The sequence below is a fragment of the Phyllobates terribilis genome, unplaced genomic scaffold (assembly GCF_046119375.1).
Source record: "Phyllobates terribilis strain yellow unplaced genomic scaffold, ASM4611937v1 Scaffold_2106__1_contigs__length_166561, whole genome shotgun sequence".
Taxonomy (NCBI): Eukaryota; Metazoa; Chordata; class Amphibia; order Anura; family Dendrobatidae; genus Phyllobates; species Phyllobates terribilis.
Genome location: NW_027364865.1, coordinates 65,477 through 81,311, shown reverse-complemented (window position 1 = coordinate 81,311; position 15,835 = coordinate 65,477). Strand labels below are relative to the sequence as shown.

Sequence of the window (15,835 nt, the reverse complement as noted above, 5' to 3'; positions counted from 1 at the left end):
CACATGGCTTGTTGAGTCCCTTGACACTTTTGTGTAAAACTGTGTAGTTGAAAAAGGCTTAAGCTATGAAACAAAAGGAAATCTTTTGCAAAAGTCATAATGCATCGCCAATGTTAAGTATTTTTGTTGCAAAGTGAAAATCTACCAGAAACATTTTTGATTGAAAAACACGCATCAGTCTTTGAATGGTGGCAGTAGCTAAGATAAAGGTGCATTCCCATACCGGGAGTCGAACCCGGGCCACCTGGGTGAGAACCAGGAATCCTAACCGCTAGACCATATGGGAAAAGATGCGCTAACGTCTCAGTGACATTATGAAAAAAATAAGTTTTCTGCTATGCACAATAAACTTCTGCAGATCTGCAGGTGCAACTTGCTTCGTTAGCGCAGTAGGTAGTGCGTCAGTCTCGTAATCTGAAGGTTGTGAGTTTGAGCCTCACACGGGGCACTGTTCCCTCCTTTTCTCGAGAGATTTTGTCACCAACTTAGAACTTTTCCATTCAATTCTACAACGTTTTCCATTAGAAAGGAAATGGGAATCCAAATAACTTACAGGACCCATGAGTTGTTGAGTCTCTTGACACTTTGGTGTAAAAAGGGGTGGTTGAGAATGAGTTGAGCTACGAATCCAAATTGAATCTTGCGTGAAGGGTCAGAATGAAGTGCCAAAACGCGGGCGTTCAGCATTTTTGCCTGAAAAAAACAAATCCTACCTGAAATACGTTTGTTTTAAAAACACACGTCAGTCTTTGAATGTTGGCAACGGTGTAGAAAAGGATGCGTTTCCATACCGGGAGTCGAACCCAGGCCACCTGGGTGAAAACCAGGAATCCTAAGCGCTAGACCATACGGGAGAAGATGTACTGCCAGCTCACTTACAATATGAAAAAAAAGAGGTGTACTGCTTTGCACAAGCAACTTCCGCAGATTATTACATGCATCTTGCCTCGTTAGCGCAGCAGGTAGCGCGTCAGTCTCGTAATCTGAAGGTCGTGAGTTCGATTCTCACATGGGGCACTGGTACCTTGTTTCCGTAACTGATTTTGCCACTATCTTGGCTAGAGAGTCACAGCTCTTTTCCATTCAGTAACAAAACATCACCAATTGATGGAAGGGGAGCTCCAATGACAGACAGGGATAAAGGCTTGTTGAGTCCCTTAACACCCAGGAATTAAAAGTGAGAGATATGAATGGTTTGAGATATGACATCAAATAAGCTTTTGTGCAAATAAATATCCAAAAAATCTGGTGGTCTGCATTTTTGGCAGCAAAGTGCAGTTCCAACCTAAACTGATTCTGTCTGCAAGGCACGTGTCGGCTTTGGAATGTGGACACTAGTCCCAAAAAAAAGTCTCTCCCATAGCAGGAATTGAACCAGTCAACCAGGAATACTAACTAAGTCTTTCTCCACATGGTGTAAGCAGTACAGTAAACAGCAAGACAGGTGTAAAAAAAAAAAAAAAAAAGAGTGTTTTGCTTTGAATACAAAACATAAACATTACAAGAGCTAAAACACGCTACATGGTCAAGGTTTTTGGCACGTCAGTTGAATAATTTGAAGATCATGAGTTTTTTGCTCACAAGTGCCATCCTCCTTTTCTCAAGAGATTTTGTCACTAACTCTGAACTTTCCAATTCAGTTCTAAACTGTTTCCGATTAGAAAGAACATGGGAGCCCTAATGACTGACAGGACACATGGCTTGTTGAGTCCCTTGACACTTTTGTGTAAAACTGTGTAGTTGAAAAAGGCTTAAGCTATGAAACAAAAGGAAATCTTTTGCAAAAGTCATAATGCATCGCCAATGTTAAGTATTTTTGTTGCAAAGTGAAAATCTACCAGAAACATTTTTGATTGAAAAACACGCATCAGTCTTTGAATGGTGGCAGTAGCTAAGATAAAGGTGCATTCCCATACCGGGAGTCGAACCCGGGCCACCTGGGTGAGAACCAGGAATCCTAACCGCTAGACCATATGGGAAAAGATGCGCTAACGTCTCAGTGACATTATGAAAAAAATAAGTTTTCTGCTATGCACAATAAACTTCTGCAGATCTGCAGGTGCAACTTGCTTCGTTAGCGCAGTAGGTAGTGCGTCAGTCTCGTAATCTGAAGGTTGTGAGTTTGAGCCTCACACGGGGCACTGTTCCCTCCTTTTCTCGAGAGATTTTGTCACCAACTTAGAACTTTTCCATTCAATTCTACAACGTTTTCCATTAGAAAGGAAATGGGAATCCAAATAACTTACAGGACCCATGAGTTGTTGAGTCTCTTGACACTTTGGTGTAAAAAGGGGTGGTTGAGAATGAGTTGAGCTACGAATCCAAATTGAATCTTGCGTGAAGGGTCAGAATGAAGTGCCAAAACGCGGGCGTTCAGCATTTTTGCCTGAAAAAAACAAATCCTACCTGAAATACGTTTGTTTTAAAAACACACGTCAGTCTTTGAATGTTGGCAACGGTGTAGAAAAGGATGCGTTTCCATACCGGGAGTCGAACCCAGGCCACCTGGGTGAAAACCAGGAATCCTAAGCGCTAGACCATACGGGAGAAGATGTACTGCCAGCTCACTTACAATATGAAAAAAAAGAGGTGTACTGCTTTGCACAAGCAACTTCCGCAGATTATTACATGCATCTTGCCTCGTTAGCGCAGCAGGTAGCGCGTCAGTCTCGTAATCTGAAGGTCGTGAGTTCGATTCTCACATGGGGCACTGGTACCTTGTTTCCGTAACTGATTTTGCCACTATCTTGGCTAGAGAGTCACAGCTCTTTTCCATTCAGTAACAAAACATCACCAATTGATGGAAGGGGAGCTCCAATGACAGACAGGGATAAAGGCTTGTTGAGTCCCTTAACACCCAGGAATTAAAAGTGAGAGATATGAATGGTTTGAGATATGACATCAAATAAGCTTTTGTGCAAATAAATATCCAAAAAATCTGGTGGTCTGCATTTTTGGCAGCAAAGTGCAGTTCCAACCTAAACTGATTCTGTCTGCAAGGCACGTGTCGGCTTTGGAATGTGGACACTAGTCCCAAAAAAAAGTCTCTCCCATAGCAGGAATTGAACCAGTCAACCAGGAATACTAACTAAGTCTTTCTCCACATGGTGTAAGCAGTACAGTAAACAGCAAGACAGGTGTAAAAAAAAAAAAAAAAAAAAAAAGAGTGTTTTGCTTTGAATACAAAACATAAACATTACAAGAGCTAAAACACGCTACATGGTCAAGGTTTTTGGCACGTCAGTTGAATAATTTGAAGATCATGAGTTTTTTGCTCACAAGTGCCATCCTCCTTTTCTCAAGAGATTTTGTCACTAACTCTGAACTTTCCAATTCAGTTCTAAACTGTTTCCGATTAGAAAGAACATGGGAGCCCTAATGACTGACAGGACACATGGCTTGTTGAGTCCCTTGACACTTTTGTGTAAAACTGTGTAGTTGAAAAAGGCTTAAGCTATGAAACAAAAGGAAATCTTTTGCAAAAGTCATAATGCATCGCCAATGTTAAGTATTTTTGTTGCAAAGTGAAAATCTACCAGAAACATTTTTGATTGAAAAACACGCATCAGTCTTTGAATGGTGGCAGTAGCTAAGATAAAGGTGCATTCCCATACCGGGAGTCGAACCCGGGCCACCTGGGTGAGAACCAGGAATCCTAACCGCTAGACCATATGGGAAAAGATGCGCTAACGTCTCAGTGACATTATGAAAAAAATAAGTTTTCTGCTATGCACAATAAACTTCTGCAGATCTGCAGGTGCAACTTGCTTCGTTAGCGCAGTAGGTAGTGCGTCAGTCTCGTAATCTGAAGGTTGTGAGTTTGAGCCTCACACGGGGCACTGTTCCCTCCTTTTCTCGAGAGATTTTGTCACCAACTTAGAACTTTTCCATTCAATTCTACAACGTTTTCCATTAGAAAGGAAATGGGAATCCAAATAACTTACAGGACCCATGAGTTGTTGAGTCTCTTGACACTTTGGTGTAAAAAGGGGTGGTTGAGAATGAGTTGAGCTACGAATCCAAATTGAATCTTGCGTGAAGGGTCAGAATGAAGTGCCAAAACGCGGGCGTTCAGCATTTTTGCCTGAAAAAAACAAATCCTACCTGAAATACGTTTGTTTTAAAAACACACGTCAGTCTTTGAATGTTGGCAACGGTGTAGAAAAGGATGCGTTTCCATACCGGGAGTCGAACCCAGGCCACCTGGGTGAAAACCAGGAATCCTAAGCGCTAGACCATACGGGAGAAGATGTACTGCCAGCTCACTTACAATATGAAAAAAAAGAGGTGTACTGCTTTGCACAAGCAACTTCCGCAGATTATTACATGCATCTTGCCTCGTTAGCGCAGCAGGTAGCGCGTCAGTCTCGTAATCTGAAGGTCGTGAGTTCGATTCTCACATGGGGCACTGGTACCTTGTTTCCGTAACTGATTTTGCCACTATCTTGGCTAGAGAGTCACAGCTCTTTTCCATTCAGTAACAAAACATCACCAATTGATGGAAGGGGAGCTCCAATGACAGACAGGGATAAAGGCTTGTTGAGTCCCTTAACACCCAGGAATTAAAAGTGAGAGATATGAATGGTTTGAGATATGACATCAAATAAGCTTTTGTGCAAATAAATATCCAAAAAATCTGGTGGTCTGCATTTTTGGCAGCAAAGTGCAGTTCCAACCTAAACTGATTCTGTCTGCAAGGCACGTGTCGGCTTTGGAATGTGGACACTAGTCCCAAAAAAAAGTCTCTCCCATAGCAGGAATTGAACCAGTCAACCAGGAATACTAACTAAGTCTTTCTCCACATGGTGTAAGCAGTACAGTAAACAGCAAGACAGGTGTAAAAAAAAAAAAAAAAAAAAAAAGAGTGTTTTGCTTTGAATACAAAACATAAACATTACAAGAGCTAAAACACGCTACATGGTCAAGGTTTTTGGCACGTCAGTTGAATAATTTGAAGATCATGAGTTTTTTGCTCACAAGTGCCATCCTCCTTTTCTCAAGAGATTTTGTCACTAACTCTGAACTTTCCAATTCAGTTCTAAACTGTTTCCGATTAGAAAGAACATGGGAGCCCTAATGACTGACAGGACACATGGCTTGTTGAGTCCCTTGACACTTTTGTGTAAAACTGTGTAGTTGAAAAAGGCTTAAGCTATGAAACAAAAGGAAATCTTTTGCAAAAGTCATAATGCATCGCCAATGTTAAGTATTTTTGTTGCAAAGTGAAAATCTACCAGAAACATTTTTGATTGAAAAACACGCATCAGTCTTTGAATGGTGGCAGTAGCTAAGATAAAGGTGCATTCCCATACCGGGAGTCGAACCCGGGCCACCTGGGTGAGAACCAGGAATCCTAACCGCTAGACCATATGGGAAAAGATGCGCTAACGTCTCAGTGACATTATGAAAAAAATAAGTTTTCTGCTATGCACAATAAACTTCTGCAGATCTGCAGGTGCAACTTGCTTCGTTAGCGCAGTAGGTAGTGCGTCAGTCTCGTAATCTGAAGGTTGTGAGTTTGAGCCTCACACGGGGCACTGTTCCCTCCTTTTCTCGAGAGATTTTGTCACCAACTTAGAACTTTTCCATTCAATTCTACAACGTTTTCCATTAGAAAGGAAATGGGAATCCAAATAACTTACAGGACCCATGAGTTGTTGAGTCTCTTGACACTTTGGTGTAAAAAGGGGTGGTTGAGAATGAGTTGAGCTACGAATCCAAATTGAATCTTGCGTGAAGGGTCAGAATGAAGTGCCAAAACGCGGGCGTTCAGCATTTTTGCCTGAAAAAAACAAATCCTACCTGAAATACGTTTGTTTTAAAAACACACGTCAGTCTTTGAATGTTGGCAACGGTGTAGAAAAGGATGCGTTTCCATACCGGGAGTCGAACCCAGGCCACCTGGGTGAAAACCAGGAATCCTAAGCGCTAGACCATACGGGAGAAGATGTACTGCCAGCTCACTTACAATATGAAAAAAAAGAGGTGTACTGCTTTGCACAAGCAACTTCCGCAGATTATTACATGCATCTTGCCTCGTTAGCGCAGCAGGTAGCGCGTCAGTCTCGTAATCTGAAGGTCGTGAGTTCGATTCTCACATGGGGCACTGGTACCTTGTTTCCGTAACTGATTTTGCCACTATCTTGGCTAGAGAGTCACAGCTCTTTTCCATTCAGTAACAAAACATCACCAATTGATGGAAGGGGAGCTCCAATGACAGACAGGGATAAAGGCTTGTTGAGTCCCTTAACACCCAGGAATTAAAAGTGAGAGATATGAATGGTTTGAGATATGACATCAAATAAGCTTTTGTGCAAATAAATATCCAAAAAATCTGGTGGTCTGCATTTTTGGCAGCAAAGTGCAGTTCCAACCTAAACTGATTCTGTCTGCAAGGCACGTGTCGGCTTTGGAATGTGGACACTAGTCCCAAAAAAAAGTCTCTCCCATAGCAGGAATTGAACCAGTCAACCAGGAATACTAACTAAGTCTTTCTCCACATGGTGTAAGCAGTACAGTAAACAGCAAGACAGGTGTAAAAAAAAAAAAAAAAAAAAAAAAGAGTGTTTTGCTTTGAATACAAAACATAAACATTACAAGAGCTAAAACACGCTACATGGTCAAGGTTTTTGGCACGTCAGTTGAATAATTTGAAGATCATGAGTTTTTTGCTCACAAGTGCCATCCTCCTTTTCTCAAGAGATTTTGTCACTAACTCTGAACTTTCCAATTCAGTTCTAAACTGTTTCCGATTAGAAAGAACATGGGAGCCCTAATGACTGACAGGACACATGGCTTGTTGAGTCCCTTGACACTTTTGTGTAAAACTGTGTAGTTGAAAAAGGCTTAAGCTATGAAACAAAAGGAAATCTTTTGCAAAAGTCATAATGCATCGCCAATGTTAAGTATTTTTGTTGCAAAGTGAAAATCTACCAGAAACATTTTTGATTGAAAAACACGCATCAGTCTTTGAATGGTGGCAGTAGCTAAGATAAAGGTGCATTCCCATACCGGGAGTCGAACCCGGGCCACCTGGGTGAGAACCAGGAATCCTAACCGCTAGACCATATGGGAAAAGATGCGCTAACGTCTCAGTGACATTATGAAAAAAATAAGTTTTCTGCTATGCACAATAAACTTCTGCAGATCTGCAGGTGCAACTTGCTTCGTTAGCGCAGTAGGTAGTGCGTCAGTCTCGTAATCTGAAGGTTGTGAGTTTGAGCCTCACACGGGGCACTGTTCCCTCCTTTTCTCGAGAGATTTTGTCACCAACTTAGAACTTTTCCATTCAATTCTACAACGTTTTCCATTAGAAAGGAAATGGGAATCCAAATAACTTACAGGACCCATGAGTTGTTGAGTCTCTTGACACTTTGGTGTAAAAAGGGGTGGTTGAGAATGAGTTGAGCTACGAATCCAAATTGAATCTTGCGTGAAGGGTCAGAATGAAGTGCCAAAACGCGGGCGTTCAGCATTTTTGCCTGAAAAAAACAAATCCTACCTGAAATACGTTTGTTTTAAAAACACACGTCAGTCTTTGAATGTTGGCAACGGTGTAGAAAAGGATGCGTTTCCATACCGGGAGTCGAACCCAGGCCACCTGGGTGAAAACCAGGAATCCTAAGCGCTAGACCATACGGGAGAAGATGTACTGCCAGCTCACTTACAATATGAAAAAAAAGAGGTGTACTGCTTTGCACAAGCAACTTCCGCAGATTATTACATGCATCTTGCCTCGTTAGCGCAGCAGGTAGCGCGTCAGTCTCGTAATCTGAAGGTCGTGAGTTCGATTCTCACATGGGGCACTGGTACCTTGTTTCCGTAACTGATTTTGCCACTATCTTGGCTAGAGAGTCACAGCTCTTTTCCATTCAGTAACAAAACATCACCAATTGATGGAAGGGGAGCTCCAATGACAGACAGGGATAAAGGCTTGTTGAGTCCCTTAACACCCAGGAATTAAAAGTGAGAGATATGAATGGTTTGAGATATGACATCAAATAAGCTTTTGTGCAAATAAATATCCAAAAAATCTGGTGGTCTGCATTTTTGGCAGCAAAGTGCAGTTCCAACCTAAACTGATTCTGTCTGCAAGGCACGTGTCGGCTTTGGAATGTGGACACTAGTCCCAAAAAAAAGTCTCTCCCATAGCAGGAATTGAACCAGTCAACCAGGAATACTAACTAAGTCTTTCTCCACATGGTGTAAGCAGTACAGTAAACAGCAAGACAGGTGTAAAAAAAAAAAAAAAAAAAAAAAAAGAGTGTTTTGCTTTGAATACAAAACATAAACATTACAAGAGCTAAAACACGCTACATGGTCAAGGTTTTTGGCACGTCAGTTGAATAATTTGAAGATCATGAGTTTTTTGCTCACAAGTGCCATCCTCCTTTTCTCAAGAGATTTTGTCACTAACTCTGAACTTTCCAATTCAGTTCTAAACTGTTTCCGATTAGAAAGAACATGGGAGCCCTAATGACTGACAGGACACATGGCTTGTTGAGTCCCTTGACACTTTTGTGTAAAACTGTGTAGTTGAAAAAGGCTTAAGCTATGAAACAAAAGGAAATCTTTTGCAAAAGTCATAATGCATCGCCAATGTTAAGTATTTTTGTTGCAAAGTGAAAATCTACCAGAAACATTTTTGATTGAAAAACACGCATCAGTCTTTGAATGGTGGCAGTAGCTAAGATAAAGGTGCATTCCCATACCGGGAGTCGAACCCGGGCCACCTGGGTGAGAACCAGGAATCCTAACCGCTAGACCATATGGGAAAAGATGCGCTAACGTCTCAGTGACATTATGAAAAAAATAAGTTTTCTGCTATGCACAATAAACTTCTGCAGATCTGCAGGTGCAACTTGCTTCGTTAGCGCAGTAGGTAGTGCGTCAGTCTCGTAATCTGAAGGTTGTGAGTTTGAGCCTCACACGGGGCACTGTTCCCTCCTTTTCTCGAGAGATTTTGTCACCAACTTAGAACTTTTCCATTCAATTCTACAACGTTTTCCATTAGAAAGGAAATGGGAATCCAAATAACTTACAGGACCCATGAGTTGTTGAGTCTCTTGACACTTTGGTGTAAAAAGGGGTGGTTGAGAATGAGTTGAGCTACGAATCCAAATTGAATCTTGCGTGAAGGGTCAGAATGAAGTGCCAAAACGCGGGCGTTCAGCATTTTTGCCTGAAAAAAACAAATCCTACCTGAAATACGTTTGTTTTAAAAACACACGTCAGTCTTTGAATGTTGGCAACGGTGTAGAAAAGGATGCGTTTCCATACCGGGAGTCGAACCCAGGCCACCTGGGTGAAAACCAGGAATCCTAAGCGCTAGACCATACGGGAGAAGATGTACTGCCAGCTCACTTACAATATGAAAAAAAAGAGGTGTACTGCTTTGCACAAGCAACTTCCGCAGATTATTACATGCATCTTGCCTCGTTAGCGCAGCAGGTAGCGCGTCAGTCTCGTAATCTGAAGGTCGTGAGTTCGATTCTCACATGGGGCACTGGTACCTTGTTTCCGTAACTGATTTTGCCACTATCTTGGCTAGAGAGTCACAGCTCTTTTCCATTCAGTAACAAAACATCACCAATTGATGGAAGGGGAGCTCCAATGACAGACAGGGATAAAGGCTTGTTGAGTCCCTTAACACCCAGGAATTAAAAGTGAGAGATATGAATGGTTTGAGATATGACATCAAATAAGCTTTTGTGCAAATAAATATCCAAAAAATCTGGTGGTCTGCATTTTTGGCAGCAAAGTGCAGTTCCAACCTAAACTGATTCTGTCTGCAAGGCACGTGTCGGCTTTGGAATGTGGACACTAGTCCCAAAAAAAAGTCTCTCCCATAGCAGGAATTGAACCAGTCAACCAGGAATACTAACTAAGTCTTTCTCCACATGGTGTAAGCAGTACAGTAAACAGCAAGACAGGTGTAAAAAAAAAAAAAAAAAAAAAAAAAGAGTGTTTTGCTTTGAATACAAAACATAAACATTACAAGAGCTAAAACACGCTACATGGTCAAGGTTTTTGGCACGTCAGTTGAATAATTTGAAGATCATGAGTTTTTTGCTCACAAGTGCCATCCTCCTTTTCTCAAGAGATTTTGTCACTAACTCTGAACTTTCCAATTCAGTTCTAAACTGTTTCCGATTAGAAAGAACATGGGAGCCCTAATGACTGACAGGACACATGGCTTGTTGAGTCCCTTGACACTTTTGTGTAAAACTGTGTAGTTGAAAAAGGCTTAAGCTATGAAACAAAAGGAAATCTTTTGCAAAAGTCATAATGCATCGCCAATGTTAAGTATTTTTGTTGCAAAGTGAAAATCTACCAGAAACATTTTTGATTGAAAAACACGCATCAGTCTTTGAATGGTGGCAGTAGCTAAGATAAAGGTGCATTCCCATACCGGGAGTCGAACCCGGGCCACCTGGGTGAGAACCAGGAATCCTAACCGCTAGACCATATGGGAAAAGATGCGCTAACGTCTCAGTGACATTATGAAAAAAATAAGTTTTCTGCTATGCACAATAAACTTCTGCAGATCTGCAGGTGCAACTTGCTTCGTTAGCGCAGTAGGTAGTGCGTCAGTCTCGTAATCTGAAGGTTGTGAGTTTGAGCCTCACACGGGGCACTGTTCCCTCCTTTTCTCGAGAGATTTTGTCACCAACTTAGAACTTTTCCATTCAATTCTACAACGTTTTCCATTAGAAAGGAAATGGGAATCCAAATAACTTACAGGACCCATGAGTTGTTGAGTCTCTTGACACTTTGGTGTAAAAAGGGGTGGTTGAGAATGAGTTGAGCTACGAATCCAAATTGAATCTTGCGTGAAGGGTCAGAATGAAGTGCCAAAACGCGGGCGTTCAGCATTTTTGCCTGAAAAAAACAAATCCTACCTGAAATACGTTTGTTTTAAAAACACACGTCAGTCTTTGAATGTTGGCAACGGTGTAGAAAAGGATGCGTTTCCATACCGGGAGTCGAACCCAGGCCACCTGGGTGAAAACCAGGAATCCTAAGCGCTAGACCATACGGGAGAAGATGTACTGCCAGCTCACTTACAATATGAAAAAAAAGAGGTGTACTGCTTTGCACAAGCAACTTCCGCAGATTATTACATGCATCTTGCCTCGTTAGCGCAGCAGGTAGCGCGTCAGTCTCGTAATCTGAAGGTCGTGAGTTCGATTCTCACATGGGGCACTGGTACCTTGTTTCCGTAACTGATTTTGCCACTATCTTGGCTAGAGAGTCACAGCTCTTTTCCATTCAGTAACAAAACATCACCAATTGATGGAAGGGGAGCTCCAATGACAGACAGGGATAAAGGCTTGTTGAGTCCCTTAACACCCAGGAATTAAAAGTGAGAGATATGAATGGTTTGAGATATGACATCAAATAAGCTTTTGTGCAAATAAATATCCAAAAAATCTGGTGGTCTGCATTTTTGGCAGCAAAGTGCAGTTCCAACCTAAACTGATTCTGTCTGCAAGGCACGTGTCGGCTTTGGAATGTGGACACTAGTCCCAAAAAAAAGTCTCTCCCATAGCAGGAATTGAACCAGTCAACCAGGAATACTAACTAAGTCTTTCTCCACATGGTGTAAGCAGTACAGTAAACAGCAAGACAGGTGTAAAAAAAAAAAAAAAAAAAAAAAAAGAGTGTTTTGCTTTGAATACAAAACATAAACATTACAAGAGCTAAAACACGCTACATGGTCAAGGTTTTTGGCACGTCAGTTGAATAATTTGAAGATCATGAGTTTTTTGCTCACAAGTGCCATCCTCCTTTTCTCAAGAGATTTTGTCACTAACTCTGAACTTTCCAATTCAGTTCTAAACTGTTTCCGATTAGAAAGAACATGGGAGCCCTAATGACTGACAGGACACATGGCTTGTTGAGTCCCTTGACACTTTTGTGTAAAACTGTGTAGTTGAAAAAGGCTTAAGCTATGAAACAAAAGGAAATCTTTTGCAAAAGTCATAATGCATCGCCAATGTTAAGTATTTTTGTTGCAAAGTGAAAATCTACCAGAAACATTTTTGATTGAAAAACACGCATCAGTCTTTGAATGGTGGCAGTAGCTAAGATAAAGGTGCATTCCCATACCGGGAGTCGAACCCGGGCCACCTGGGTGAGAACCAGGAATCCTAACCGCTAGACCATATGGGAAAAGATGCGCTAACGTCTCAGTGACATTATGAAAAAAATAAGTTTTCTGCTATGCACAATAAACTTCTGCAGATCTGCAGGTGCAACTTGCTTCGTTAGCGCAGTAGGTAGTGCGTCAGTCTCGTAATCTGAAGGTTGTGAGTTTGAGCCTCACACGGGGCACTGTTCCCTCCTTTTCTCGAGAGATTTTGTCACCAACTTAGAACTTTTCCATTCAATTCTACAACGTTTTCCATTAGAAAGGAAATGGGAATCCAAATAACTTACAGGACCCATGAGTTGTTGAGTCTCTTGACACTTTGGTGTAAAAAGGGGTGGTTGAGAATGAGTTGAGCTACGAATCCAAATTGAATCTTGCGTGAAGGGTCAGAATGAAGTGCCAAAACGCGGGCGTTCAGCATTTTTGCCTGAAAAAAACAAATCCTACCTGAAATACGTTTGTTTTAAAAACACACGTCAGTCTTTGAATGTTGGCAACGGTGTAGAAAAGGATGCGTTTCCATACCGGGAGTCGAACCCAGGCCACCTGGGTGAAAACCAGGAATCCTAAGCGCTAGACCATACGGGAGAAGATGTACTGCCAGCTCACTTACAATATGAAAAAAAAGAGGTGTACTGCTTTGCACAAGCAACTTCCGCAGATTATTACATGCATCTTGCCTCGTTAGCGCAGCAGGTAGCGCGTCAGTCTCGTAATCTGAAGGTCGTGAGTTCGATTCTCACATGGGGCACTGGTACCTTGTTTCCGTAACTGATTTTGCCACTATCTTGGCTAGAGAGTCACAGCTCTTTTCCATTCAGTAACAAAACATCACCAATTGATGGAAGGGGAGCTCCAATGACAGACAGGGATAAAGGCTTGTTGAGTCCCTTAACACCCAGGAATTAAAAGTGAGAGATATGAATGGTTTGAGATATGACATCAAATAAGCTTTTGTGCAAATAAATATCCAAAAAATCTGGTGGTCTGCATTTTTGGCAGCAAAGTGCAGTTCCAACCTAAACTGATTCTGTCTGCAAGGCACGTGTCGGCTTTGGAATGTGGACACTAGTCCCAAAAAAAAGTCTCTCCCATAGCAGGAATTGAACCAGTCAACCAGGAATACTAACTAAGTCTTTCTCCACATGGTGTAAGCAGTACAGTAAACAGCAAGACAGGTGTAAAAAAAAAAAAAAAAAAAAAAAAAGAGTGTTTTGCTTTGAATACAAAACATAAACATTACAAGAGCTAAAACACGCTACATGGTCAAGGTTTTTGGCACGTCAGTTGAATAATTTGAAGATCATGAGTTTTTTGCTCACAAGTGCCATCCTCCTTTTCTCAAGAGATTTTGTCACTAACTCTGAACTTTCCAATTCAGTTCTAAACTGTTTCCGATTAGAAAGAACATGGGAGCCCTAATGACTGACAGGACACATGGCTTGTTGAGTCCCTTGACACTTTTGTGTAAAACTGTGTAGTTGAAAAAGGCTTAAGCTATGAAACAAAAGGAAATCTTTTGCAAAAGTCATAATGCATCGCCAATGTTAAGTATTTTTGTTGCAAAGTGAAAATCTACCAGAAACATTTTTGATTGAAAAACACGCATCAGTCTTTGAATGGTGGCAGTAGCTAAGATAAAGGTGCATTCCCATACCGGGAGTCGAACCCGGGCCACCTGGGTGAGAACCAGGAATCCTAACCGCTAGACCATATGGGAAAAGATGCGCTAACGTCTCAGTGACATTATGAAAAAAATAAGTTTTCTGCTATGCACAATAAACTTCTGCAGATCTGCAGGTGCAACTTGCTTCGTTAGCGCAGTAGGTAGTGCGTCAGTCTCGTAATCTGAAGGTTGTGAGTTTGAGCCTCACACGGGGCACTGTTCCCTCCTTTTCTCGAGAGATTTTGTCACCAACTTAGAACTTTTCCATTCAATTCTACAACGTTTTCCATTAGAAAGGAAATGGGAATCCAAATAACTTACAGGACCCATGAGTTGTTGAGTCTCTTGACACTTTGGTGTAAAAAGGGGTGGTTGAGAATGAGTTGAGCTACGAATCCAAATTGAATCTTGCGTGAAGGGTCAGAATGAAGTGCCAAAACGCGGGCGTTCAGCATTTTTGCCTGAAAAAAACAAATCCTACCTGAAATACGTTTGTTTTAAAAACACACGTCAGTCTTTGAATGTTGGCAACGGTGTAGAAAAGGATGCGTTTCCATACCGGGAGTCGAACCCAGGCCACCTGGGTGAAAACCAGGAATCCTAAGCGCTAGACCATACGGGAGAAGATGTACTGCCAGCTCACTTACAATATGAAAAAAAAGAGGTGTACTGCTTTGCACAAGCAACTTCCGCAGATTATTACATGCATCTTGCCTCGTTAGCGCAGCAGGTAGCGCGTCAGTCTCGTAATCTGAAGGTCGTGAGTTCGATTCTCACATGGGGCACTGGTACCTTGTTTCCGTAACTGATTTTGCCACTATCTTGGCTAGAGAGTCACAGCTCTTTTCCATTCAGTAACAAAACATCACCAATTGATGGAAGGGGAGCTCCAATGACAGACAGGGATAAAGGCTTGTTGAGTCCCTTAACACCCAGGAATTAAAAGTGAGAGATATGAATGGTTTGAGATATGACATCAAATAAGCTTTTGTGCAAATAAATATCCAAAAAATCTGGTGGTCTGCATTTTTGGCAGCAAAGTGCAGTTCCAACCTAAACTGATTCTGTCTGCAAGGCACGTGTCGGCTTTGGAATGTGGACACTAGTCCCAAAAAAAAGTCTCTCCCATAGCAGGAATTGAACCAGTCAACCAGGAATACTAACTAAGTCTTTCTCCACATGGTGTAAGCAGTACAGTAAACAGCAAGACAGGTGTAAAAAAAAAAAAAAAAAAAAAAAAAGAGTGTTTTGCTTTGAATACAAAACATAAACATTACAAGAGCTAAAACACGCTACATGGTCAAGGTTTTTGGCACGTCAGTTGAATAATTTGAAGATCATGAGTTTTTTGCTCACAAGTGCCATCCTCCTTTTCTCAAGAGATTTTGTCACTAACTCTGAACTTTCCAATTCAGTTCTAAACTGTTTCCAATTAGAAAGAACATGGGAGCCCTAATGACTGACAGGACACATGGCTTGTTGAGTCCCTTGACACTTTTGTGTAAAACTGTGTAGTTGAAAAAGGCTTAAGCTATGAAACAAAAGGAAATCTTTTGCAAAAGTCATAATGCATCGCCAATGTTAAGTATTTTTGTTGCAAAGTGAAAATCTACCAGAAACATTTTTGATTGAAAAACACGCATCAGTCTTTGAATGGTGGCAGTAGCTAAGATAAAGGTGCATTCCCATACCGGGAGTCGAACCCGGGCCACCTGGGTGAGAACCAGGAATCCTAACCGCTAGACCATATGGGAAAAGATGCGCTAACGTCTCAGTGACATTATGAAAAAAATAAGTTTTCTGCTATGCACAATAAACTTCTGCAGATCTGCAGGTGCAACTTGCTTCGTTAGCGCAGTAGGTAGTGCGTCAGTCTCGTAATCTGAAGGTTGTGAGTTTGAGCCTCACACGGGGCACTGTTCCCTCCTTTTCTCGAGAGATTTTGTCACCAACTTAGAACTTTTCCATTCAATTCTACAACGTTTTCCATTAGAAAGGAAATGGGAATCCAAATA

The 15,835-nt window shown here is 41.5% G+C and overlaps 10 non-coding genes across 10 annotated transcripts; all 10 read right to left on the bottom strand.

The window, feature by feature from the left end:
• Nucleotides 1-214: 214 nt before the first annotated feature.
• TRNAE-CUC (transfer RNA glutamic acid (anticodon CUC)) lies at nucleotides 215-286 on the bottom strand. The gene has a single exon. It is a non-coding gene; the product is annotated as a tRNA-Glu (tRNA).
• A 1,621-nt stretch (nucleotides 287-1,907) lies between these two features.
• Nucleotides 1,908-1,979, bottom strand: TRNAE-CUC (transfer RNA glutamic acid (anticodon CUC)). Its single transcript has one exon. It is a non-coding gene; the product is annotated as a tRNA-Glu (tRNA).
• Nucleotides 1,980-3,605: 1,626 nt separating this feature from the next.
• Nucleotides 3,606-3,677, bottom strand: TRNAE-CUC (transfer RNA glutamic acid (anticodon CUC)). Its single transcript has one exon. It is a non-coding gene; the product is annotated as a tRNA-Glu (tRNA).
• A 1,626-nt stretch (nucleotides 3,678-5,303) lies between these two features.
• Nucleotides 5,304-5,375, bottom strand: TRNAE-CUC (transfer RNA glutamic acid (anticodon CUC)). Its single transcript has one exon. It is a non-coding gene; the product is annotated as a tRNA-Glu (tRNA).
• A 1,627-nt stretch (nucleotides 5,376-7,002) lies between these two features.
• On the bottom strand, nucleotides 7,003-7,074 carry TRNAE-CUC (transfer RNA glutamic acid (anticodon CUC)). Its single transcript has one exon. It is a non-coding gene; the product is annotated as a tRNA-Glu (tRNA).
• Nucleotides 7,075-8,702: 1,628 nt separating this feature from the next.
• On the bottom strand, nucleotides 8,703-8,774 carry TRNAE-CUC (transfer RNA glutamic acid (anticodon CUC)). The gene has a single exon. It is a non-coding gene; the product is annotated as a tRNA-Glu (tRNA).
• Nucleotides 8,775-10,402: 1,628 nt separating this feature from the next.
• On the bottom strand, nucleotides 10,403-10,474 carry TRNAE-CUC (transfer RNA glutamic acid (anticodon CUC)). The gene has a single exon. It is a non-coding gene; the product is annotated as a tRNA-Glu (tRNA).
• A 1,628-nt stretch (nucleotides 10,475-12,102) lies between these two features.
• On the bottom strand, nucleotides 12,103-12,174 carry TRNAE-CUC (transfer RNA glutamic acid (anticodon CUC)). The gene has a single exon. It is a non-coding gene; the product is annotated as a tRNA-Glu (tRNA).
• Nucleotides 12,175-13,802: 1,628 nt separating this feature from the next.
• TRNAE-CUC (transfer RNA glutamic acid (anticodon CUC)) lies at nucleotides 13,803-13,874 on the bottom strand. Its single transcript has one exon. It is a non-coding gene; the product is annotated as a tRNA-Glu (tRNA).
• Nucleotides 13,875-15,502: 1,628 nt separating this feature from the next.
• Nucleotides 15,503-15,574, bottom strand: TRNAE-CUC (transfer RNA glutamic acid (anticodon CUC)). The gene has a single exon. It is a non-coding gene; the product is annotated as a tRNA-Glu (tRNA).
• Nucleotides 15,575-15,835: the final 261 nt, after the last annotated feature.